At 45.0% G+C, this 5,534-nt stretch overlaps 1 long non-coding RNA gene across 1 annotated transcript; it reads right to left on the bottom strand.

The window, feature by feature from the left end:
* Positions 1-1,662: 1,662 nt before the first annotated feature.
* LOC135289933 (uncharacterized) lies at positions 1,663-4,987 on the bottom strand. The gene is made up of 3 exons (XR_010352666.1): positions 4,935-4,987; positions 3,808-3,945; positions 1,663-3,357 (listed from the first exon to the last, which is right to left on the bottom strand). It is a non-coding gene; the product is annotated as an uncharacterized LOC135289933 (long non-coding RNA).
* Positions 4,988-5,534: the final 547 nt, after the last annotated feature.

The following is a 5,534-nucleotide window of genomic DNA, read 5'->3' as shown; positions in this document are numbered from 1 at the left end:
ATCCATTTTAACTTGCCATGGCAACATAGTCCAAAATAAATGTCAATGCAAACAAAATGAATAAATTAAAAATGAAAAGCTCTTTACAAATCTAATTGCTTGAGAGGAGCCAGAGAAAAGGAAAGAAACAGCACCCTTGTAGCCTTGCATTCCTAAAGATGAAGGGGCAAACTCCAGATCAGCACTGCAGTGCCATACTGAAAATGCATGGTAATTCATTAGGATGTAGTGATTTCAGTGAGAAACATTGAGAAATATGGAATGGAGTGAAGTTCATTAAGGTAAACTGGTAGCTCTATATGCCTGTCTTGAGTAATCATTCAAATGGCCACTTCAGAAGAGCCTAGAAGAATTAAGGGTGTTGAAAAATATCTTGAAGTAAGTGAAAGCCATTAGGCACTGCAACACGGCTTTGCAAAAGACACAATGCCATGCTGGTATGGCAATGACTGAGCTAAGAGAAATGCTGCACAATGAATGTGCCCACGATGGCCAAATGTCTTCCAGAAGCCCAAGCAGAGTCAAATGGAGGGATATGCCTTCTTTTCTTTTTCTTTTCCATTCAGGCACATGTGCTCTTTTTTCAGCAGTTTTAAGTTTCCCTGTTGCCACAGTTCCTGATAAAAGTAAGGAGCTGAAGAGTGAGGAGCACTTTCAAGGAAAGACCTTTTTGCCTTTGCCTGAATGAATTTGCAGAGGTCTTGGGAGCACTGCTCAAGCCCTCTCCTACAGGAAGCCCCTGTTCTATTGACCTCCAGAGAGCTCAGTTTACATTACCAAGGGATTTTCTTCAATTCAGTTGCTTGTTTGAAAGATTTCAATTACTTGCCAAAACCCTTCTGAGGTTTATGCATGGTTTGTTTTACCAGGAAACCAGGGTTTAATCTACAGACGTATTTTTATGCCCTAAAATCAGAGATTTACTTGTTTGAGAGAAGAGGGACATTTCATACAAGAGATCTAAACAAATATCTTAAGAGCCTGCTGTCATGGTCCATACACAATTAGACAAAGATTCCCTGAGGGATCAGGGAACATCAGTCTGACCCTGTTAAATTCAACTTTTGCATTCATTCAGTATATGCAATGAAGATGTGAGTATCTTGGTCAAAAGTGAATTAAAGTGCTTTGAAACAGCTGGGCTCATATGGTACTTCACCAGGCATTCAACCTTGTATAGAACCAGGAGAGCAATGCTATATTTTTTGGTTTTTTTATTTTTTTTATCCTTTAAAATACTGTTTTACAATTTTCTTGGAAAACAAACTCAACACGAACAAAAGCCCATACAGCAGAAGACAATACAGATTTCTGGTTCTATTTTGAGGTTTTAAAATCAATTAATATTAATATTAATTGCAAACATAGCTCCTGGATGTTCTCCTAAAATCTTTGTGAACCTGGAGAGAAATTTTTATGCCTTGATAGCATAATATCCTTTTATTTTTTTCTTGTAATTCATAAGTAAGTCTGAGTAGGAAAAAATGCCATCTCATGACACAGAACTGGAGAACTGATCAGGTTGTTTAATCCACATAGTATTTTTTGCAGTAATTTTCCATATGATTTTTCCTTCTGGGAACATCTGATGGTAACTGTATGCTTTTCATACCAGGAAACCATAAATGAAGAAGGCACTTGGCCAGACTGTTGCATATTATGATAGTTAATAGTCAGAATGTGCCTCACATTCATATAAATACGGTGTATCAGGGATGTTGACACAAAGCATCAGATTTTCTCTCTGTGTATCTAAAATGGGCCCTCGCAAACGAATGCAGAACCATAAGGTTATGAAGACAAAGAGACTTCTTAAACATTCTAGTTTCTCTCCACGCCGATACAGGATTGCTTTTCGATATACACTCACATGTGGGTCGTTGGTTTTTCCCTCCCTCCTTTTGTCTTATTTCACACGTATGTTAAATATTTAATTAGCAGCAAGAAGCCTGTGTAACACAGCACCATGGTACTGGAATGCAGCAGAAGCAACTCTGAATTTCCTGACTGTGCTGAAAGGAGCCCAGCTGGTCAGTCCCTCCTGTCCTCTTCCTCCCCCTTCTCAAATCCAACCAGAAGATTCAGCCTTCCCATGCCAAGATTTCTGTCTGAGAGCACACACAGGTTTCCAAGTAAAGTAGTGCCAAGCAGAGACCGCTGCAATTAATACAATTAACAGAAATCCAGCAGAACGCTGACTCCCAGCCTGACTCAAAGCCAATCTGTCCTTTCAGGAAAGGTCACCCCAGCTCCAGATGCAGCCGAGCAGTCCTCGTGCTCCTGGGGTTTGCCCTGTCACTGACAGCGTGGCTCACATTTCTGGATGCTGAGTGTGTCATGGGCAGGCTCACGCTGGGAAGTTGCACAGAGCAATCAATATCTTCCAGGCGCCTGAGCAGAGCTCTTCTAGCAACTCCAGTGGCAACGCCAGCAATGATCCTGTGTGTGAATGGGGAGTTTGGTCTTGCCGGGAAGCAGGAACCACCATGGGAATTACAAGGAGGGGCAGCATATCTCAACAGGAAAGTCATCCAGGAAGTCTCATTTCCAAGAACCAGCTGGTAAACAGTTTAGAGCACCCTGTTCACATCTGTAGCACTCAGCAATTAATGAGGCACTCATGTACCTATAAAATAACCAATTCAGTCCTGCTTATTTATATCACTGATTGAGCACTTTGTCACTGGTTTTGAAGAGGGAAAACTAGACTGAGCCCCAGATATAAAACTGGGGAGTGCTGGCACTGTAAAGTGGCCTGTCTCTCCTGTTTAACAAGCAGTGGTTATGGTTTTAATTTAATGTCAAAGGTGCTGGGAGTGGCCATTAACAGGTAATTTATAGCCCAAAATAACCTAATCTTTAAGATTGCTCAGGATTATACTTTAAAGTTAGTTTAGAGCTGCCAAAATATCTGTCAGATAGCAATACAGAACCTGAGAAACCTTCCCCACCAGCTCCCCGAGCCATGAGCCACATGCACAGAGGTGAGAGCAGCTCCCACCCAAGGCACAGCCCTGCACTGGGAAACTCTGTTCAGACTTGACTTCATTTCAGACTGAAATGAAGTTTGCTTTTCTGCGCTGACCCGAAACTCTTGCAGGGTACAGACAGGCAACTTTCGTCGGGGTCCACGTAAGAAGAATACAGCTGCTCTTTTCTAACGGGAGGAAGAAGGAGGCTTTTATGGCTGTCCCTGAAGAGAGCCCTCTTACAATGCTTCGCAGTGTCTAAACAGACCTACGTGCTCTGATCCCACTTGGCAATAATGAAGGGCTTGTATTCCTCCGGCTTCGGGGACCAGCTCGCCCGCCGGGCTGCAGATGCCGGCTCCGGTTACAGCAGCGGCGCGTTAAAAACCTGTGACATTTAAGCGGGGATGAAAATTAAAATTGTCTTTAGCCATTGTCCGTATATTTACCCTTTGCTTTGCTCTGTTTCTATAGCAATGAACAAAAAAAGATCACATGCGTCCCTCTCGGAGGGGGCGGGCGGGGGAGGGACGAGCCTCCGTTCTGCGGGCAACCGCGCCCCGCCGTGGCTCCGCACGGAGCGCGGCCGCACCCCCGTTCCCCATCCCCGCACCCCCGTTCCCCATCCCCGCACCCCCATTCCCCATCCCCGCACCCCCGTTCCCCATCCCCGCACACCCACCCCCGTTCCCCATCCCTGTGCCCCGCACCCCCCATTCCCGCATCCCCACACACCATTCCCCCATCCCCGCACTGCGCTCCCTCCTCCCTCTGCACCCCCGCACTCCTCAGCCAGGCCCCGAATGATGCCACGCCGTGCCGGGCACTGAGGATACACCTGAGCAAAGGGGTCAAGGGAGTTTGCTCCGAGTGCTGGCAGACAGTGAGGGGGTTTGTTTTGCACCATCAAGTCACAGAATCATGGAATGGTTTGGGTTGGAAGGCACCTTCAAAGGTCATCCAGTTCCAATCTCCCCTGCCACAGGAAAAGACATATTCCACTAGACCAGGCTGTTCATATCTCTGTTCATATCTCTGTCCCTCCTGACCATGAACACTTCCAGGGATGGTACATCCACAATTTCTCCAGCAACCTGTATCATCACCCTGTGAGTCAAGAATTTCTTCATATTATCTAATCTAAACTTATCCTCTTTCAGTTTAAAGTCAATACCATTTGTCCTATTACCACATGCCCATGGTACTTGGTACCAGTGCCATACCTCCCTGGAGCCATGTTCCAAAACCCTGACCATATTTGTAGTCCTCCTCTGCACTCACTCCAGCAGGTCCTTGCATTCCTTATGTTGGGAGCCCCAGAGCTGGATGTGGTACCCCAGCTGGGTCTCACAAGAGAGAGCAGAGGGATAGAAATCCCCTCTCCCAGCCTGCTGCCACAAGGCTTTTGATGCAGCCTGGGACACAGTTGTCTTTCTGGGCTTCCAAGAGCCCGTTGCCAGGTCATGTTGAGCTTCATCCACCAGCACCCCCAAGTCCTTCTCCTCAGGGCTGCTCTCAGTCTGTTCTCTGCCCTGCCTGTATTCCTACTTGGGATTGCCCTGACCCAGGTGCAGCACCTTGCACTTGGCCTCTTTGAACTTCATGGGGTTCCCACAGGCCCACCTCTCAAGGGTTTCTCTTTTTCCCTGGGGGGTTTCTGTGAGATTTAGCAATGTTGTACACAGTGATTATTTACTGTTATTTTTCATCTGTGGCTGTTTCACTCATTAGTAAAGAGGGGTTTTTTTCCCCTTATATCTACACATATTTAATTTCTCCTTGTTGGTGGAAAAGGATTGGTTAAAACTGTAAAAGGAGGCAACTCATTCTGTAGTGTCTATCTCTTGAATTGTTTTAAACAAAGACACTCCAGTCAGCCAAATTAAAGAAAAAACTGTTTCCTGACTGTTAGATCTGTCATCAGCCTTTGGCCTGAATATTTGATAAACTCCAGGGAATTTCCACCTGTCTGAGGACAAACACAGCAGCTAGTCAAGACCACCAGAGCATGGCAGCTGCTCCCCCATTATGTGTCTACATCCCATCAGGTATTTTACTGCAGCATCATAAAGGATAACATGTGGTTCCTATGACTTAGAAGTTAAACTTAATAGAGATGTTAGAGAAAGGACTCTGAAACAAAGAAAAAACATCCCCTCAAAATAGGAATTGCAATTTTCAGAACTTTTTAGCATCAGTAATTTTTAAATTACTAATTAAGCTAATTTTACAACTTTGTTATTATAAATTCTTAGCAAAATTTAGTTGGAGGAGACCTCAGGAGATCATCTAGGCCAGTGCCCTCGCCAAAGCAGAGCTAACTTCCAGGCTCTGTCACATTGTCCAGGACATGACATCCAGACCACATCTGCAAACTCTAATGGTGGCACTCCCAGGGCACCTCCTCCAGTGATGAACCAGGCACTTGTTGAGGGCCTTCTTGAGTAGAGGGTAATCTAGGTTTGGAGCATGTTTAAGAAATGTTTTGTTTTAGAAGGTACTCTCTGCTGCGAACATAAAAAAAGTACTCTTCAAGAGCCTTGTTCTCTGGTTTCACATGGATTT

This window comes from Passer domesticus, chromosome 1, assembly GCF_036417665.1.
Source record: "Passer domesticus isolate bPasDom1 chromosome 1, bPasDom1.hap1, whole genome shotgun sequence".
NCBI lineage: Eukaryota > Metazoa > Chordata > Aves > Passeriformes > Passeridae > Passer > Passer domesticus.
Note: the sequence above shows the minus strand (reverse complement) of the source record. Positions and strands in the feature narration are given on the sequence as shown.